Consider the following 21,660-nt stretch of genomic DNA (forward strand, 5'->3'; position numbering starts at 1 on the left):
AAAGGCATTAGTTTACCCTATCCTAAAAATCACTTCTGGGCCTGGGGTTGACTTCACAAAAGTATAAAGGAGTCTGGAGATTCATCTCCACTAGTAACAGAACAGCAGTGTCCTCACAATTGTTGTGACAGATTTCTGTTGGAAAATGAAAGCTGTCTGTTTCATGCAGGAAAAAATGCCCATTCCTGTCAGCTGCCATTTCCTCCAATGTTGCCAACAAAAAGATATTCCTGTCCTTGCGGTCTGCCACCACCTATTTGTTCCTCTTGTACAGTTTCTGAAAATCTTAGTTGTTCCTTGCAAATGTGCTGTGTCTGTGATGGAGAGAGCTGCTGCTCTCCAAACATGAGTCTGGATGCTCCAGAGGACTGCTGGGGACAGGGAAGCTGGTGCCTGGGCTGGCTATGCTGTCTCTTTAGGGAAGGGGAGGAGAGGGCTTTACAGGGAGGGGACCTTAATCTGAATCACAAACTTTAATTTTGTTGGAAATGGAAGATTAGCTGCAATAAAAAGCTAAAGAGGGAAGTGCCTTGAACTCTGAAAATTCCTGAACTTGCCATTAATAGATCTGTGTTTAAAATAATGTGAAAAATCAAATTTCTCCAAGCACTGAATCATGTGCATTCCCATTAGTGCTTGGTGTGTCTGCAGGGACACAGCCCTGTTTGACTCCCTCCCTCCTGTGCTGGCTCTGGGGTCATGGTGCAGCAAGAACCTTCATGGGTTCTGTAGCATCTCAGCTGTGGAGATTCATCACTGGCCTGGTGATTTTATAAAACATTTGTGTTCTCCATACTTTATTAGTCCCTGACAGACTCAATGTTTATAACATACTTCTCAGCAAGCTGTTTGCAACTCATCGCCCTGCTTGCTTTATAGTCTATAAATATTTAATTCTTTAATAAACTGCTTATATGTAATATCAAGTGACTGATGTACTTCTCTCCCCTCTTCAGCAGTGCTACTATTTGCAAAACAATTCTTTTGGTGTTTTGAATAGCAATATATTCTATAAATGCTTGAATTTCCTTTTCCTAACTAGCAATTTCTTCAGGGTATTTGGTGAATTGACAAGCAGCACAATTGCTCCTCCAGTGCTCTGGGAGCTGCCCTTTCCTAAAGTCTCCATGGAGAGACTTCCAAATGGTCACAGGCTGCAATCTGAGTGTCTTGGACCCTGGGGGTGATATTTCTGGTAATATTTCCCACCTGTGCATGTCAGGAAGTGGCAGGAGCCATTTGAGCATGTTGGGCACTGTGCAGAGTTGGGTGCCAGACGCTCCACGGGGGTGTCGTGGGGTCAGCATTTCAGCTGTTCCATATTCCCAGGCTCCATTTGGTCTGGACACCTCGGTACTGAGCTGCTTTGAGGCTGGAGACCAGAAAGATGAGGCAGGGCCAGGCGGCACCATTGGGGTTGGTGTCACAGTGCTGGGGTCAGGAAGCCATTGACTGGGCAGTTGATGGGATGGAGCTTGGAACTAGATTTTCATTAAGGACCCTTCTGACCCAAACCATTCCATGATATGATTCTATGCTCAGATCATTCCATCCGATCATGGCTGCCCTGTTCCTTACAAATGGCTTTGGGCTGCTCTCTTGGGTCCGGGCTGGTTTCACTGGGGCTTCCTTGTCACCAGGGTGGCAACATGCCTTAGCCATGCCCCTGAGAGGCTGGGTGGGCACAGGCAGGACATTCACACCCAGCTGCTGAGTCAGGTTGCCTGCTGGGTTATCCCCGATGTCCTGAATTTTTGCAGGCTGTTTGTAGTGGCAAGCCCAGGTTTGGAATTGCTGCCCAGAGGAGGTCCTGGTGTCCTGGTTTTGATCAGACCTGGCAGCCTGTTGCCTTTTCTAAGTCTCCTGGGCACCCTTTCAGAAGAGGAAGTGCAGAAGGGACACATCTGTTGAGATGTGGGAAGGGAATGGAGGGACGGGGCAGCTGGACGGGCCTGGGGTCAGGAGTCTGAACAGCATGGGGCAGCAGCTGCCCTCTTGTCTACAGGTCATTGCACCCTCTGCACATCAGTCCTTAGACACAGACTACAGTGTAACCCTCCTGTTTGGGGTCTCAGTGTTCCTTTGAGGCTGGCCTGCCTAAGGCTCCCTGCTTACTGTGTGTCTAGGCATCACAGCCTCCTTTGGGCAGGCTCTCACACCACTGCTGTGCCTTTGACAAGTGGCACACCCTCAGAGACAGTGGGGCCACCCTGCTCTAACCACTAAGGGACTGCTCAGGAACCTTTCTGGAGCCACAGGTATGGTCTGTGCATGCCCAGAGCATGGGAGGAGAGGATGCTTCTCTCACAATGGGTCCCATCTGCACCTCTCTCCACCTTCCTTCTCTTCACCATCACCACCTTCCTCTCCACCTGCCTCTCCCTTTTTTGAGTGGAGAGGAGAACAGTACTCTCTCCCTGGGACCACATCTTTCTGCAGCTCGAGTCCTGCCCACCACCAAGGGTGTGTGGAGGCTGTAGAGCTGCCCAGGATCAGTGCAGGGCAAACATATGAGGCACAGATCCCTGAGCTGCTGTCACACAGTTCAGGTGAGGGTGTTGCTGTTGACTGCTGGCCCACTCTGCCTCTCTTTGTTCACTCCTTGCTGATGGATATGGGTGCAGCTCCCAGCCCAGAAAAGCAGCTGGACAGAGCAGCCACGGGGTCCTGTTCCCCACACATGTTTTTGTACTTACTATATCCAGGTACCCTTCACTACTCTGAGGAAAATGGGTGAGAGTGGATCTGACCAGCTCTGGACTCCCTGTCCCCAGCAGGCTCCCCAATGGCACAGTGGCCAGAGCTGCTCTGCCCCAAGACCCCGTGTCCCACTGACCTGTGCTGGGGACCCACCAGCCACTGTGTCGGCGCTCTGGCCCTTGGGAAGCGCGCATGCCAGCCTGGTATCAGCCAGCGCCTGGGTGGCCTCTTGTCACTCCATCGCTGAGCTGTCATCAGGCCCCTCCTTTGTCACTGAGCTGCGGCACTTAAAACATTCTCCCTCTGGTTCCTTTTCTCCTGTCCCCCTTCCACTGCACACTTAATGGTATTTCTGAAGGATAACCAGGAATCGTCCCAGCATCCAGCTCCTGGTGCTCCAGGTCTCCAGCAGCGAGCACGCCTGGTGCCCTGGCTGAGGGATGAATGATGATAAATGAGTAAATCACATGGTGGGCTGAACGATTTCCCCAAATGAGCCTGTTTGTCCCAGGCACAGTGCAAAACCCTCTTCTCCTTGGCGATAACCTTTCTGTGTGCTCACATTATGCATGTATTCATGTGACTTCCTCTGCCTCACTGCCACCTCTTCATTTAAATAAAAATAATTTATGTGGACATTCCTTCAGTTAGGATTCCCCCCCAATAATATTTCGTTGATGCTCTGAACTGAAATGGGGTCGTTATGCTTTTGCATATCATTAGGGCTTTATGAAGAACAACAGCGACATCTGCATGTGCCGCAGTGCCACGGAGATGGGGGAAAATACAGAAAACAAACCCCAAATGAGCTCCAAGCTCATCTGGCTCTGTCTTTCCTCAGTGCCTTTGCCTCTATCACGGACACAAGTAATTGTACAGTGTAATCACATCACGGCTCATCTGAATATTCATAACAGACACAAAGACTTGGAGGAGAAGAGAAGTGGGGAGGAAAAGGAAGGTAATTTAAATATAAAACAGTATTTCATTTGGAAGCAAAGTTCCCCGTCCAGCTCAAGAGCTTGTCTTGGTTCTGTCTGTCCGTCTCCTATACAGAAGTGTGGGCAGTGCGAGCATCGTACCCGCAGCCCCCGCTGTGGAGAGAGAAAATAAAGCACAACAACAAACAGCGGCAGAACTGCCCCCAGCCAAAAGGATGTTTGAAGAGTCGCCAACGGTGGCTAACCAGCTGCTGGTCTCCAGGAAAGAAATAGTCTATTGAGGGAGCTTTATAAAGACCCCAATTAATATGTTGTGCATGTATAAGATCTACAAAGAGCCCACTGTGTTCCTCCCCCCGCAGCCACCACCTTCTCTTCCTGATCAGTGCCAGTGGAGAAGGATCTGTGCTACCAAATAATTGATTAATCACTTCAGTGATGAAAACGCCCCTCTCCAAAATAGAGAAGAAAAACAAACACAAAAAGAGGCAACAGTTCGCTAATTAGCGTGTAAATTACCGCTGGTTCCATCCTTCTTTGTGCCTTTAAAAAGGAAAAGAGAAAGAGTAAATATAATCCCCATCTTAATGTATATGTTGTCTTCATTTCTTTTGTATTACTTTGGTATCCTTCACCAGTATGAACCCAGCAGTGTGACGCTGAAGCTGTGGCTGGGTCTGCCAGTTCGTTCCCCAAAGAGCTCCTATTTCCATTCCACTGGAGCTTATATTCCTTTAAATGTCTAGCGCAGCATCATTTCCCCCTTTCTAATACATCACTCTGCTGGAATTAGAAGAATCCAAGGTTATATCCAACTTCAAAGGTTTCCAAGTCATCATGATTTTAGTAAAAGTAGAAGACAGATCATGGAACAAGTCCCTGGCTTTTGAAGATAGGCATCACAGGGACCTTCCTCCCTCTGTCTCATTCTCGCTCTCCCACTCTCTCCCCCCAACTTTGTACCTCTCCAGCTCTGAATGTCCCGCGCTAGCGTGGTTTAATGATATGCAAATGAAATATGCATAAAACCATTCTACTGTATGATGATTAAACACTGGAGACATTAGCCGCCGATGCTTCACTGTTTGACTATAATAATCTTCCCCGAGCATCCACTTTGATTGCGGAGTTATGGAAACCCATAGCAGTTGGCAGAGAGGGAGTAAGAGAGAGCGAAGGAAGGAGAGGTGCAGGGATGCATCACCCATCTCTGCATTTATCCCACTCCAGGAGACATTTCCCCTCTTTGTACTGCGTTCCTACTGCTGTCTTTTGTAATCCATCCATGCGGTCGCACCAGGGCAATTAACGGGAAAAAACCCTCTTTTCTCTTAATGTTTCAAAGCTCATTAGCCAAACGATTATTCCTCATTAACAGCGAAAGCTCATTCATTAAAAGAAAAAATATGCCCAAAAGATGCCAGCACTGTTAATCCCGAGCCCTGTAGCTGGGCTGTAAATCCCATGCTAGTATTTTCCATGCAGAAAGGAAGTGCACCAATCCACAAAAAAAAAACAAAACAAACCACCAGGCAAAAAGAAAACATTTTGTGAGTTTTGTAAAATCCGCAAGAGAGGCAATTAATATTCCCATTGTATGACTTTATTTTTTGTCTCTCCCTTTTGTCTCCAGTGCCCTTCCCTGGCTCAGCGCCCAGTGCCAACAGAACACCTTGCAGGATCCTCAGCAGCGCAGACAACGTAAGTAGCCAGCTGTCCCTTGACGCCCTTGTCCAGAAGCCCCCGTGCCCTCCGGACCCCGTGGAGCACCCGTGCGGCTCCTTCCCTTGCTCGCCCTCCGAGTGCCACCTGGGTTTCACAAGTAGCACCTTCCAAATCTCTCTGTCTTCAAGTTTGTGCATGTCTGTGTGGCATCCCTCCTCCTCCTTCACTCCCATAGTGGATCTCGTGAAGGGCTTCAGATCGGCCCCATTCATCTCCCTGGTGATAGCAGTGAATGTAGATAAATCTCTGCTGCCTGCTTGCTGCTCCAGTATGATTTTTATTTTGTCTTCCGTGTACACCTAGGTCAAAAAGTGGGAAGTATACTGACAGCGGGTGAGTGTGTGTGTGTCTGTGTCTGTCTCTTCCTCACTCCCTGTCGTTCTCTCTCACTGAGGCACACAAACATACATCTCCCTGCGTGTGTTACACGCGTGCACACAAATACCCCCACACAGACGCGCGTGTGTGTGTACACAGAGGCACACACACATCTCCTCACCCCCCACTCACACAGCTGCTCTGCACCGACCCGAGGCGGTGTGTGCATGTGTGTCTGTGTGTCTGTACGCACTGTTCCGTGTGCGCGTGCATACACAGGCATCTCGCTACACCGTCAAACATTCCCTCTCCTCCCAGCAGAGGCTGTGTGCAGTCTGATCCTGCCCTGTAAGAGCGGTATTCCTTCCTCCCTTCCTTCCCTCGGCTGTTCGGAGACCTTCGCGTTCCTTCCTCGGGGTCCCTCCCGAGCTGTAGAATTGGCACCTTTCCCTGAGGTTGTCCAAATGGCAAATGGCATCGGCCGGAGCTCGCATTCTTGCAGCTTCCCTGGGCATTTCTCCCTCCATGTCGACTACTCCCTTTTGTTTGTTGTTGACTGGGCTGGGTGTGGTTGGGGTTTTTTGGCATTAATTGTAAACGAACCTGCATGGCAAAACACGCCAACAGCTTGCGGGGGGAAAAAAAGCAAAAAAAAAAAAAAAAAGCAAAAAAAAAAAAAGCAAGCCCCACACAAACGCCTTCTGCTGCGACAGATGCCCATGTTGCCCCTGGCATGGAGAGCGGGCACAAGGGGTTTGTTGATGAGGTTTTTTCGATTGCTGTGTTTATTGTTCGCATTTTCCATTTATTTTTAAAGACTCCAAGATGCCGGCCTCGGCTTGGAACGGAGCGGTGTCATGGCGGAGACGACGGCCTTTGTCTCGCAGGGTGTGAAAGCATCCGTTGTGCTGGCTCCACTGCGGCAGAATGATGTCTAAAGGGGGGAAAAAGTGCTGGAAGTCCGAGTTGTGCAGCGCTGGCGGGGGAGCCCCATCCCCATGGTGTGCGTCCGAGGAAGGGCTCGCGGCGGAGGAGCCTGGTCTGTAATCCTGGCACTTGCGCCTCCGGTCGCTGCCTGCCGTTTGTTCCTGGGGGTCTGGATAATCTCCCTTGGCTCTACGGCAGTGTCTGGCCCGCTCACAGGGCCCCCGTAACATATACCCGCTGCCGCGATCGCAGGGAGCTGTGGCGTTGCCACTGAATGGATGGCACTGTGCCAACTCCGCTGCCATCCGCCCTTGCAGCTCTTTTCCTCCCTCCTCCCTCCCGCTCTCCCCTCCTCCTCCTCCTCCCGTCGACTTGATGTTAATTAACACACGGGTTAATTGATTTTAAAAGCTGAAGAATTACAGTTAAGTTTTCCCACAGGGTGCGGACGCCAGCCGCCTGGCACGGCTCTGCCTCGCGCGGGTGCAGGGGGGCAGGGAAGAGCCCGCAGCAAAACCAGACACTGCGAAGGGATGGATGGATGGATGGACGGGCAGCCGTCGCCTGTTGGAGTGTGGCTGGGGCCGCTGACACTCCTGCCTCGTCCTTCCAACATATCACCACTGTATTTGCTATAAGCAATCGACACAACCCCTCCCCTCGCCTCTCCCATGCACCTGTCTTTCAAAAGGAGCTGTTGAAGTTTCAGCAGGGAAGCTGTGCCCCAAAGCCCCATCGCAGCCCAGGAACGCCTCACACCACAGGGCTCCCCAGCCCGAGCACCCTGCATGGCAGCGTGGAGCATCAGAGGCCCCCAGCTGCCACCGTCTTGTCCTGCCTGCCAGAGCTCAGTTCCCCTAATCGGCTCCGATGTGTTGCTTGGGGTGAAGCATCAAAACCAAGGGAAAGTTAGTTTGTTGTAATTACGAGAGAAATAACCCATGAGGGCTTTGGTTTTTCACTTTCCCTTGCCCCAGTGTGCCGCTGGTGAGGGTGACAGTGTGGCAGGAGGAGGCGCAGCAGCGCTGGGAACTTTCTGCTTTCACCTTCCTGTGCTTTCATTTTATTTCATTTTGTTTTTTAAAAGCATGAAGCAAGTGAAGCGACAAGAGGAATCCATTATGCAAATCAGGTCACATTTGCATAATGTCTCATGACTGGAATATGCAAATGAGTTGTATAATTTATGAGTGCCAGTGTCTGTCTAAAAGTGTTTCCCAGAATTTATAAAAACTGCAGTGTGGGGAGGCAGCTGCCAGCTGCCCTGCCAGGAGGGTCCACACTCGCTTTGCAAAGTCTGCTTGAGTCGGGGAGTACAAACGTCTGGGAATGAGAACTGAGGCCCCCTTCCCACCCTGTCCTCTTGCTTTATTTATTTCCCGTTTCTCCCTCTGCCAAGCTCCCACCTGCTCCCCTCGAACATCTCTGAGGGAGCAGGGCTAGGGCCAGGGCACGGGGCTGGATGGCCAGGCAGTCCCACAGGTGGCTCAGCCAGGACTCGCTCAGGTCCTTTGGAGTTCTCACCAGCCACAAAGCCCCTGCACTGTTCAGGTAAGTGAGTTCGTAGGCACGATGTGCGTTGAGGAGCCGCTTCAACCCTCTCACGACCCTCACAGTGGGATTCCTGCTGGTTTGCTCTGCGCCAGGTCCAGTCCCTGCTCGGATATGAGCCCCGTGACCTTGGAGAGAGCTGCAAGGTCAGCGCAGGGCTGGCACTGCAAACGGAGGGACCCTGAGTGTCCTGTCCAACGCCGCAGCGTTTGGTGTCAGCACTGGGAAGGTCTCTGGAATATCTGGACATTCAGGACAGGTATCAAGATATTTTCTTTTCTTTTCTCCCTCTTCTTTGTATATCTGGTGATCTCGGGAGCACCAAGAGGATGCTTTTGGGCTCTTGCACCTAGGCAAGCTGCTGTTCTGAGCTGTCTGCACAGAGAGAGGGTAAATAATAACGTGCAGGCCCGTGGAAAGCTGTGTGGGTCACAGCCTACCTACCACTCTGGGCAGCATCTGACAAGGAGCAGGGGGATGGGAGAGCCCAGGGGTCAGGGCAGCTCAGCGTCAGCCTTCCCCAGCTCTGGGAAGTCCCTGAAAGGGCTTTTGGTCAAGAAAGTGTGATTTGCTGTTCTTGAGAGTTTGTGTTTCAATTGTAGAGCCCAAATGTGTTTATCTCCCTAGTTCCAAATCACTTTTGGTGTTAGATACCTCCAAAGTGAAGAATCTCACACTTTCCATCAGTTTCAAAATACTGTGGCTGTGTGTGTGGTTTGTTTAGTGCATGCAGGTTCGAGCTGTGACAGTGAGAGTCATACTGAGCATCCCCAGGACAAAGCAGTGAGTTCATAGACTGCTTTTACCTGTGACTGGAGGTTTCTGGTGTGGGAATATGAAGAGACCCCCCACATCAGGTACAAGGCAAACAGGCATGTAGTCTGTGTGACACACCAGTGAGAGGCAGCAGCACAGCCAGACTCTGAAGCATCTTATGCTTGTTGCTGCTCAGGGTTGGTGCCTACCCCCGCACCAAGGGGTGACTGTCCCCATGCTGGTCCTGGCTGGCACAGAAAAGTACCTGAGTCTGACCTGGAGAAGGTGCAAAACCAGGGCCACTGGGGAACAACTGGTGTGCCCCTCTGGAGGTAGGGTGCTTTGTGGAGAGCAGGAAGGGCTGAGGGCAGTGGGAGGATGTGGGATGGTGGCCCTGGGGAATTTCCCACAGCTCTATGACCAGTGGCCCTGCAATGTCAGGAGTCAGAGATCTTTTTAACCTCAAGGCAAACCACCCTGTCACAAAGGCTCCTGCAGGCTGGAAAGGAGAGGAGGATGTCTGCTTCCCTGTTGGGGTCTTCAGGGTAGCATCAGCAGATCTTACACCAGGACTGGTGTGGTTCTCTGGATGGGGGAGGGGGATGGGGATGGGCAGGCTGTCAGGGGGTACTCAGTCTTTGTTTGCTGTATCTGGAGCCACCCCACCATGTTCTGGGCTGCATGGGGAGCTGGTCCCAGTCCCTGTCCTGCTCTGGGCTGTTCAGTGTCCTGGTTCTGGTCCCCCTCCTCTCACTCTATGCTGCTTCTGATATTTTTATGAAACCACCAAAACACATGAACGTTCTCTTGTGGTTTTGATGCTGCACCAAGGACTGGCGAATGTTTAGGGATGAAACAGCTTTTTTGGGGTGGGAGAAGGAAAGGTCATCCAGAACAGGCACTGAAACCTCTGTATCTGCCAGACAAGATTGTCTGGTCTCTGTAGGTCAGTAACAAGGGACAGTGCGTGGGGAATCCCTCACACTGCTGCTCATTCATGGGCTGGGTTTCTGTTGAGGTGGTGGCTTTTGCTAGTTGAACAGAGCATACCTGACAGATTCCTGTTGCTCTCTTCCACTGTTCTCCTGTGCTTCGTCACCTGTGGCATTGGAAGAACTCCCTGCAGCTCCGTCCTTGGGACTTCCTGGGGCCTTTGCCTGCAGGACTTGCTCTCTGTCCCTTGATGAGATAAGTTGTCTGAAACACAGATGCAGGGACTTGTGATCTGTGGCTTCTCTGTACCTGGGGCTCCCCAGCAGAGCACAGTTTAGCCATGTTGCTACTGGCATTACCGGTTATCATTTCCGACAAGAGGAGTTCCCATTTAACTTAGAGTCATTCCACTGCCTGCTTCCATTCTTCCACTACCAATGCTGTTTTGAGCAGTAGGATACACTTATAAACAACCCCCATGAACTGCAGTTTCCTTCCCACCTCTCGTGGGTAAGGCATGCACCATCAGGCAATGCCCCCTCGGCTGGATGGATAATCCCAATTTTCCACTCCTCTCAATGCCAAACTTTGTGGCAGTGGGAGCCTGCTGATGCCAATGCAGTGACCCACATTCTGAGCTGGCAGCTCTTTCCCTCCCTTACTCAGTCTTGCAGAAGAAGGGTGACGTACAGGCAGATTCTGAGCACTGCTGTCTGGCCAGGTCCACGAGGGCACCAGTGTGCCAGCAAAAAGCATCAGCCATTAACATCACATCACCAGCCTTAGCACACCTGATGGATGTGCCCAGCATTAGGAACGGCTTGTCTGCGTGGGGCTTTTTGCCTGATGGTTATAGATAAAAACAGTTGTAAGCAAAGTGTGTAAAATCTGTGCATCTTTAACAAATCTCTCATTAATCCCAGCTAAGTAGATTAAAGCTGACTGCAGGCTTTAAAAAGAAGCAAGCTGATCACTTTCAGGACGGAGAAAATAAAACAATCAGAGTGTCAATGTGCAGCTCCTGTGTTCCCGGTGTAGATAAAATGAGGGTGGCAGGATGGCAGCCAGACCACAGGTCCTGGGTGCAATTGAGGCAAAGATTCAGAGAGATGAGGCAATACAGCACAATTCTGTATCAAAAGAATGACTCAAAAGCATCAAAGGTGCTACAGTCAGGGTGCTGCAGACTTGGGGAACAAAGTGGTGTTGTGTGGACAGCATCTTCAGCAAAACAGGACAGGCTGCTGCATTCCCAGACGGAAATCAGGATCCTTGTCAAGATTCATCCTGATGTTAAGGTCCCAAGCATCAGATGGGCCTGTTTGTGGCTCTGGTACTCTCTTCACAGTGGTCTCTGCAGCTGATCTGTGTTTGTAGAGATAGCTCTGACTGGAAATGATATGGTTTCATATCTTGGCACAGTGAAATTCAGCCACCTAGACTTTTCCTCGGTAAGTGAAGGAGCAGATTTTGTAGGATTAGGCTTCTAGCTGGAGAAATCTGGTGTTTCTCTTCCTTAGAACCACATGTTCCTTTCCTAAGTATATATTCCAAGGTATAAAGTAGAGGAGCATCACTGGCTGTAGCTGTCACAGGACAGGTGAAAGCCCTCCTCTCTGTTTGCCTGCTCACACAGTGCCTGTGGCTCCTGCTCCCCCAGACACTCTGTCACCCTTTCTCGTGGTTTGCCCAACCTAGTGGTGCCCACTCACTTTGCCAGCTCAGTGATTCTGTTTACTTTGTTTTTGCCTCTGTCACTGTGTTGTTCCCAGACCCAGGACTGGGACTTTCAGAAGTAGCGCCTTGATGACCCGTGCTAAAAACTGTAGCAGTATCTCCTGCTGCTGTGATCGTATGTTTGAATGGAAGCACTGGTGTTTGATCCTGAAGATCTGGGATAAGTCAGGTCAACAGCAGGTTTTAGGGGTTTGGTGGTGAGCCAGCGGAAACAGGCGATGCAGGATAAATCTTCTGAAGGGACAAAGGCTGCTCAAACCTCATGAGCATATGCCCAGAGAAGAGAGCTCTTGGCACTCCCCAACTTTGGTAGGTGGTGTTTGGCTCTTTGAGAGCTGCTGAGATTTGGGAGGGTTTTGCGAGCAGGGAGGGTGGTCACAACCCTTGTCCCTCTCCCATCCCGTGAGATGAGCAGAACAGACCTGGCACAGGTGACTCAGCCTGGACCCTCACTGCACAGTCAGAGCTTCAATGGCAGAAGGAGGAAGCTGAAGGTTCCAAAGCTGCCCCAGCAAAGGACTCCTAAAATGGTGACACTTCTGTTCTAATGAAGTTACGCTCTGTCTATTCATGGAAGGAGATGGCTCAAAACAAGGACAGGAGGGTGCCCTGCCTTAGCCCAGCTCTGCCAAAATGACAAGAGGTTCATGTTGTTGCTCTCAGGTGACCATAGGATATTGTACTCAGATGCTGAGTTCTGCTCCCCTTCCTCCCAAACAGGCAGCTTCCTCACCCTGCAAACTGCCCCAGGGCGCAATAAGTAGGTTAATGCTTGCTTTAGGGTTAGCCTGAGGGTGAGGGTTCCCTGCAGGAATAGCAGAGTGAGGTTTCCTCTGTGCCTGTGTGAGTTCATGTGTAGGGATGCCTTCAAGGCAAATGAATTCCTACTGCTCCCATTTCATCGCTGTGTGCCTCTTCCTCCTTCTTTGGGATGGTGATGTTCCTTGGGATGACAAAGCTTTGATTTTAGTTCTGCCAGATTCATATGCTTTTCCTTGCATGGTTTTTCTGTTTGTCGTTCATTCTTCCATTTCCCTGCTTCCCAGTCCTCTGGCCTCTGGCCAGGGCAGGGAGTGGGAGCTCCAATGGGTTGCATTGGCCACGCCTCATGCTTCAGGCTGCCCGTTTTCTTCTATGGCCAGACTGGCTCCAAAAAGGAAAACAAACCAAAACATGTAAGCGGTTTTGAATTACAAATCTGGGTGTTCGAAATGCATGAAATGAGAGATTTCAGGCACTTACTGCAACATGAATCCACCTGTGTTGGACATGAGCAGCATTTCCTATTTCTGCTCAGACACCTGAATACAAAGCTCACTTAAAACAGACGTCAAGGCAGCTGTGGATGGCGAAAACAGGGTCAGGTTGGAGAAGAGGGAGGGTATGGTGTGTTCATCATTAGAGACTTTGGCTGTGGCAAGGGAAAGTTAAAAAGGTGCCTAGAACCAGGTATTCAAAGTTAATTTCCTATTTAAATTCTAATGTGTGAAGTTCCTGTGTTTAACTTACATGTAAATATTGACTCATATTGTCACATAAAAGTAGTATTGGCATTTTCTATGGCAAGTTTCTCTTTTTTTGATTGCTTGCCACTTCTTGACCTACATTCCCAAACTACAGAACATGCCATACTGGTGTGATTCAGCCCAGCCTCAGGTTGAGTGCCTGTTCTTTGGTGACCTGCTGTGTGCACAGATCCTGCACTGGAAATGGATCAGCATGTGGCACACGTGGTTGTCATGTGAGGGGTTCCTCACCCCGCTGTTGTGGAACCTGAAAGTGTTGGTGGATGGCAAACAGGGGCTTCAGAGCTGTCTCAGTGGGGAGCTGCCTTTAGTGACAGATACAGCCACAGGGTTGTTACGTTTGTATGTTACTGGAGGCAGCAGACAAGTCAGGATCCTTGCAGATATCTCCTTGTCTTCCACACCTGGAACAGGAATGTATTTCTTTGAGGAACTGCTGAGCACTCACAGTTTTGCTTGAAACACATGAAATGCTATAAAGTTGTTAAGTGCTTCACAAATTAGAGCTAGAAACCTCGAACCAAGCACCTAAAATTAGAGGACAAGTCTTGTGCTTGAGTCTGTCTCTATTTGGCACTTGGAAAGTACAGATGATAAAACTTTTTTCTTGCAGGGGTGTTGAGATTAAGGACTGCTCCTGGAGAATTGAGAGTGATGAATGTCATAGAAATTCCACAAGCAGATTAATAGCAAAGTTCTGTGAGAGGTTTGAAAAGTGGGCTCTAAATGCAAGTTGGAGCTGGAGCCACACACTGAGCTGTGGTAGGAAGCCCTGACTGATGTCTTTTCTGTGCACATATGAATTAATAAGTCCAGGATAGTGTGAGATGTGCATCAGAGCCCATAGCAAATGCTTATGCAGAAAATCCCAGATTATGCTGGCAACTTTGATTCTGTCATATCCAGTGTTCCAACAGTGTCTTGTAATATTTTTCTAAAATAGTTCTACTGTAGGCACTATTCATAAATTTAAAAATTCCATCTGCACTTGTGCATGTTTCCATACTTAGTCCAGCTAATGAGAACTGCGAGGTTCATCGTCCTTTGAAAGCTTTCTCAGTAGTAAATGTGATCAGAGACACCAGAGCATTCTCCTGGCTATCAATCTGCAGATAATAGAAGGTCCATTTCTTAAGTACACACAGAAAAGGAGAAGAAGAAATACTGGCTATGACATAAAATGAATTGTCTTCCTCCATGCCCTTGTAACCTAGGGCATGTAGTGCAGGCTGCCAGCCATCGCTTTACAGATTTAGAAGTGCTGGAATCTCTCCGTCTGTAGCAGGCTGCCTGATGGATTGGTGAGTAATGGAGTCAGGGAGTGCATTACCAGCGCCCAGACTAATGGCTAGCGCTTGCCCATGGCTTTGGCTATAGATCATCCACTGTGCTATTCATAAGCTCTTGCCAGTCTGTCTCTGGCACTCGTGCTGCCGCTGTAACATGGTTTGCCTGAGGAATTCTGCACCAACTTCTGCCACATTTTCAGAAGGTGAAGAGTAAACGAGGAGAAAAGAGTGAGTACCAGTTCTCCAGTTCTCTTGCTCTTTGGAAGACAGGGTAAAGGATAAGGTAATGGACATGTTACTCACTCACCCAGTGTTACTAGCGCAGTAACCTGGAAGATACGTTTGGGCTTGCTGCACACAATGAGGGACTGTCCTATCACTGCCTGAGGTACCTGTGCCTGGGATCTTTTCTTCTCCAGACAGACCAATGTTACGGTCATGGCAAGATAGGAGGGGGAGGTAGACGTGACTGGGGTGCTGAGTATGCCTCTGACATGGCTTCTGGAGTGTTGGAAGAAGTACCTGGATGGTGCTGTCAAGATTTGGCTGTTTGTGAGCTAAATGAGATAGAACAAACCTTCACAGCAAAAACCATCTCCAGGGCTGACCTCTGGGCTGGCTTTGATAGACAGGGCAGGTGTGTGCAGAGAGGAATGAATTGCTTCCAGTCCCGCCTGGCTCAGGAGCTTTTACTCTTCCTTTAGACTCCATGACATGAATAGGACTCCAGGGTTGTAGCTTCCTTGTGTGATTGGGATGAGCTGGATTCCTCTCTCCTCCTTTCACCTGGACCACTGCGTAGCCATGAGAAAAGAGTAATCCAGTTAGCTATCGATTTAAACTGGTGATCCATCCCACCGCCAATTATGTGAACCATCCAAGACCCATTCCAGTTCCTGAGTCCAGCCTGGTCACTTTACTGATAGTGAAGATGTAAACCTTGCTCTGCTATTCTGGGCTCTTTGGCTTTGTATTTTTTGCAAGAAGTTACTTAAAAATTAAACTTCTGCAGTTTTTATTAACATATTCCTGATGAGTTTTTGGAAAGGATGAAGTCTTCATCTAAGGAATTTCCTCTACAGCAGTCATAGTAAAGATTGCTGCTAAAATCAGACAGCAGAAGCAAAACTGTAAAAAGAATGCAGATGAGGAAGTTTTTCAGTTCCGGGAGTCCTGTGCAATAAGAAATAGCCCAAACTGAGCAACAAACACTTAACATTTTCTAGTACTACTTTACTTCATGTGTTAGGGATGTTGTGCCTTTTAAGGGGATAGTAGCAATGACATGGATGTTCTTGGGGTGCTAGATACTACACTCTTTTAGAGAAAGACGTCTTTGTACCAGCGCTTTAATTTAGGCACTTCATGTAGAGCTTGGGCACCTTTCCATTGCCCAAAGCAGAGAGAAAATTCTGGTTCTTTGTATTTTTCACATTAATTCCACCAAAATTCACCATTAATTCACCAGAAGTCAGAGGATATTTCAGATACAGAAGCAGGTGGCAGATTCAGATTGTTGCAAAGAAAGGTGATACTGCTGAACAGGAGAAGCTCTAAACCCAGAAATTCCCAGTGAGTATTATCCACCAGTTTATTTGCCCGCTATTTTGGGAGATGTTTCTGGTAATAAAGCGTCATCAATCTATTATTTCTTTTGGCCAATCTCTCTCAGCCTACCTATATAAAGCTCATAGTGGCCTACATTTAACTGAGAATAACCTCTGCTTATTTCCTCTCTTCCACCATGAGTTTTATTCCTTTAACAAGCACAACAGCATGCTGCTCCAGCTTCAAAGAGAAAATTAATTCCGTCCCCAAAAGGGTCAAGTGCTGGAAAGTGCATAGCAATGCAGTTTGCATGGCAGGATCCAGGAGATATGATGCTAATAAGATTCCAAGATGAGAACAGCAGACTGGCTCTGGGGATTCAGATGAAGGGTTCTGTAAATTTTAAAAGAAATGGTCTCCAAAAACTAATGATGTCTGCTTTCCAATTCATTAATAATGTGGAGCAGGGAGATGGGAGTGAGAAGCAGGCCATGCTTTGAAATATCAGAATGTAACGAGGAAAGAAACAGCGAGAGCTCATCTCACCGGGGTCATAAAGCTCAGAGGAACAGGCAGGCTGCAGGGGAACACAGTGTTGGTGCCTGGAGGGAAGGAAATTGCACTGTGTGTTCTGCGATGTGTAATTTATGCACAGACTCTTTGCCAGCATTGATGTAAAATTTCTATGCAGAAAAAGATGCTGCTGTATTGACAGATCTTTTTCAACATTCTTGTTTAAGGTGACTTAGTACACAGGATATTTGATGAGTTTTAAAAACAGATATGAATTGCCTTAGCATATTTACAAATGGCTTTTGGTAAACCTTCCCCTTCACCTTTCTGCATTGCATGCACAAAACCTTAAGCTTGTTTGTAGTTAATATTGGAAGAAAACCCCTCCGGCAAAGCCTAATGAACTGAGAGCAATTCTGAGCTTCCCTCTGCAACATCTAGAGAGCCTTTGCCTTTCTGAGGGCTCTTGGACATATTGTGTGACCTTGTTGCTTTGCATCATGACAGTCTTCCATTACTGCTGCAGCATTTATTGGTGGTGCTGCTGTGCAGACATGATGCTGGAATCTCTCCCTTGTGCCTGCAATGGGCAGCCAATGGAAAATGTCTGTGCCTGAGCACTTTCCAGAGTGGGAAGTTGTTAGGTGGCAGGATTTAGCTCAGACTTTTATTGTGACAAAGCTAGTATGATTGTAGAGTGAGGTTAAAGTCTTCCTCCTATCTTTTCCTTTCCTGTGGTATTTTCCCATCTTACCTTAAACCTGTCAGCAATGGCTGATGAGGTTCTGAGGGAACCTCACTGCCATTCAGAGTTCTTCAGAGAGAGAGGGGCTCCACTGCCAGCCCTCAATCTGCCTGGACCTGCCCATACCAGGGCAGCGAGGGTACCACCACGGTCACTGTGCTGGCCTTCCCTCCCAGAACTCAGCTCAGCTCTCAGTATTGACAGATGTGCCTCAGCTGTCCCTAAAGCAACCACGGAGGCACTGGCATCAGCTTTAAAAGCCACAGCCTTCACCTGTGGGAGTTTTTTGCATGTCCTTGGTCTCCAGTGGACATATATAGACTGACTTTAAAGTGAACAGCAGGGTGATACAGCCATGTGTATCAAGTCCTCATATTTGCATCTCAGATGTTTCCTTGGGCAATTTGTGTCTCCAAGAAATCACAAGAATTTCCTTGAGGGTTTTTTCAGTGAAGTTCTTGGTTGTTATTCAGTATTTCCACACTTGCCTGCAGCCACGGTCAGTCAGTGGAGCAGGTGGGTGCTCAAAACTGCTGCAGTGAAGGCACAGTTGTGAGCATCAGGACTGTCTCATGGCAGTGGTAAAGAGGTGAAAACCAGCTAGTGTGTGGAGGCCCTTTTTGGTGCTGTTCTTCACCCAGACACTGAGCAACTGGGTTGATTTCTGCATCAAGGATCTTCTAGCAGAAACTGCTCTGGTTTGCAGCTTGGCAGTAACATCACTGTAGCCACCAGGACTTCAGAATAAGCTGCTAAATTTTTAAGGTCTTTGCTTACTCTTGTGTTTGTCTGTGCTCCTCTGTCTATTCAGCCCAGCATTCATCTTCTTTTTCTGGGCTTCCCCTCACTCCTGTGAGAGGATGTGGCTGTCAATGATGAGTGTAGCCATTTTACAGCTTCTGCTTCCCCTTCCTCAGCATCCAGCATCCATGTGATGCTCACAGGAGCTGCACAGATCCATAGCTCCTGAAAACCAGACCCTGCACCTGTCACTTCAATGTGTGCCCAGTAACCTGTGCTTCATGTGTCATCACGTGGTACTCCAGCCAGACGTGAGGGATGCTGCAGTGAGGGGAGATGAGTGGTGGGAGGAACGTTTGCACTTTTCACACAGCAAATCAGGACACGGGAATGTCAGGCAGGGACGATTTATATTTTCTGAGCCGCCTAGTTGCAGATTTCTTGTTTCATCAGAAAACCCTGACTTTTCCACTGATGCAATCCAGAGCTCTGCCAGAGGGACTGTGTCTTGGTGGTGTTCAGATGTTCCCATATGATCCCTTTTCCGCTCCTTTTCACACACACAGTGTGAAAATACACATTTTCCCAGCAGTTCCCCTTCCAGCACTTCAAACCAAGCCAGGCTGTCTGATTATTCCTCATGACAGGTGTAAAAATGCCTGGATCCATGGCAGAAAACATCCTGTGAAGAGGAAGATCTCATTGCAAATAATGAGCCAGATTTCTGTGGAAACCTGCACTATTCCAGAGCCTGGACAGGCCATGGATTCTACATCAGGATTCTGTTCTCCTAACAGATACCCAAAGGCAGGTTTTCTTTTAATTAAATATGAAAATCTATAACGCAATCAGCACGATGCCTCTTGGTATGTTTATTTTTATACTCCATTTATTTGTTTTGTTCTCGACATGTCCTTCCACTGGGAAGGAATTTTCCATACCATCTGTGTATGGGGAGGGAATGGGACAGAAGGACTATGAGAGCAGGACAGAGGTCAGTTGTGGTTTTTGTTTTCTGAGTGGAGATGGGCACCATTTGCAGTTGTGGATTAACACACCAACTGGTCTTTTCCGTAGAATAATATTGATGTTGCAAAGTTCATATTTTTAAGCAGTTGTCTTTAGGTTTCAGTATTACCAGGCTTTGGAGTCCAGTGAAGCATTTCATTCCTCATTACACTTAACGCTTCACTTTCTGTGAAGCTTCTACACTCAGAAAAAAATATTTACTGTTTCAGTAATATTCTGACAATATTTTACTACTTTTTTCTGCAGGCAAAGGTCAAAAATAATTTAATTTCCCCAGCATGAAGATAATGCTATGAGTCCCAGCTCTGTCGAGGGAGCTGCTCTGCAGGACTGCTCAAGAGCCTCTTCCCTGTGTACAGACTCCTTTGGGCTCTTAATTCCTCTGTGTCTCCCAGCTTTGACTCCTCCTTTCTCTTTGCCTTATTTTTCCTTTTCACCACTTTTCTGTGCTCTAAGGACAAGAGTTTTCCCTATGGAAAGAAAAAGTTTAGCCTTCCCTAGCCTTTCCTACACCATTTTCCGACCTGGCGTCACAAGCCCCATAACAAGCCTGGCAATGTCTGGGCACACGGGCACGACCAGCAGTGAGGGCGTTCTCCAATCTCCTCTCCCTTCCCCTGCCAGCACATGGGGCAGGAGAGGGCTGTGCACCTCATGCTCTCAATGCCATGTTCCCATCCTGGTGCTGCTGTTCTGCAGCTGGAGCCAAGCACGGCAGAGACAATGTGCTGGAGCATTCTGTCTGAGGGGAGTTTGGGGAGGGGAGAGGGAAAAAGGCTGTTAGATCCATCGCTGGCAATTTAGATTCAGAGACATTTAATCTGCAGTTCCCTCAAGTGTTGAATTGAATAAAACCAGAGCAGCAGTGGAAAAGGAGGTGGGGGAAGGGCTCCAAGCACTCTCAGCTAAACAGAAAGAGACAGGCAGCTCATAAAAAAGGAATTGCATCCTTGGGTTGAAAATCTGGATTCACAGGGCAGGGAGGAGGCCATGTGGTAGAGCCCACCCATGGGCAGGGGCCAGGCAGCACTGCTGAGGGCTTCTGGCACTCCTGCAGCCAGAGCAGATCACAAGGCTCATTTCTGGGTTTCCTGATTTTCTGTTGATTTTTTGAAGCTCCTGTTGTAAAGTCAAGCAGGAATAAGAGAGTCCCAGGCTTTGGCTGCAATTAAAAAAAAAAAACCCTATCCTTCACTTTCAATTGCTTCAGCAGAAAAGCACAAAAGCAAAACCCTCAGGGGTCAAAAATTCAGAAGAACAAGTAACTTAGCACTTATAATTTTGTAAACACTTTCTGTTGGGGGCCAGACTCATCATTCCCAAATGCAGCTGTGGGATGGCAGAACTGTTCTCACCATTAGGTGTTTCTGTTCCTCTGCCTTTGAGGGAATTGCTGCTGGTGGTTGCTCTGGCTATGCACTGTGGCACCTGGATTTCTCTGGGTCTGTCCTATTCCCCAGGTGTCAGGTGAGGATGGTTTCACAGGAGCGCTCATCCTGGCCAAGGCTGGGAGGAGAGCAACAGCCATCAGGGAGAACTGGGTTACAGCTGACAGTGCATCCTTGGGGTCTCTTCTGCCTTGTGTGAGTGTGGTGCCAATGCCTCTGAGGTGCCACAGGAATGGCTGTGGCCTCCCTCAGGTGGGAAAGCAGGTCTTTTGTTTGCCCCCCTCCCCACCTTCTTTATTGCCCCTCTGCTCCCTTGTAACATGTTAGTGACAGATCTGATGCCTTATACTTTGCTCAGCCCTGCTTCAGGCCAGGTATAGGTGTGCATTCAGAGAGCACGTGCTCAGCCCTGCTTCAGGACAGGTCAGACACCACAGCCAAAGCTTGACCAGCACTGAGTGACCCCGTAGTACAGCTGGGCAACCTGGGCAGGTGTGTGGCACAGGGCTGATGGCAACTCAGCCAACTGGTGTGTTTGCATTACAATGTTCCCTGCCTAAAAAGTGTCCTCTGCCTTCATGGTGCACCTGTGGAATCCAACATGAAACACAAAGGTAAGACCAGGGTGAGGAGCTGGGACTCCTCAGGACAGCACTGACACCTTCCCTTCAAGTGATTTCAGCTGTAAAACAGGGGTCATGATTACCTGTGTCACCAGGATTTGGGAGTCTGATTAGCCACATCCTGTAAAAGACTGAAGCAGCCTTACTGTAAATCCTGGACCAGAGACCAGAGAACAGGAGAGGCTGTCTCACAGGCATGTATTTATGCTGCCCTGTTTCCCTGTGCTATCGATCCAGTGGCTTGCTAAGATACAGCCCTGCCTGCTATAGTGGTCTAATTCATTTTTAAGCATCATTATTTTTCATGTTGTGGTCTTCCCCTGCTTTGGGTGCTTCTCCCTGCCCATCCCCAAAGATGTCCATTCCCGTCTCTCTCTAGGCACGCACTGCTCCCACATGTGTGTGTGCATACCAGGGAGATGGAGAGGCAGCTTCAGCTACACTAAGCAATTAAACTCCAGTAGCTCAGGGATGAGCAGGAGGCCGTGATTTTCTTTTCCTTCGCAGTAATTGCCTCTGCAATCAGCTTTGATCACCCGAGAGCAGAAGAGATGAGTGCTGCAAGTTGACATCAGTGGTTTTAATATATCCATTTACATATACAGGAGCAGTGCAGCATACAGCTTTCCATAGCGCCTCTGACCTGAAACCATCGCCGCTCCATAGATAC

Source organism: Corvus kubaryi, unplaced genomic scaffold (assembly GCF_017639235.1).
Source record: "Corvus kubaryi isolate FWS band 111438036 unplaced genomic scaffold, C.kubaryi_AGA036_p1.0 37225, whole genome shotgun sequence".
Lineage (NCBI taxonomy): Eukaryota > Metazoa > Chordata > Aves > Passeriformes > Corvidae > Corvus > Corvus kubaryi.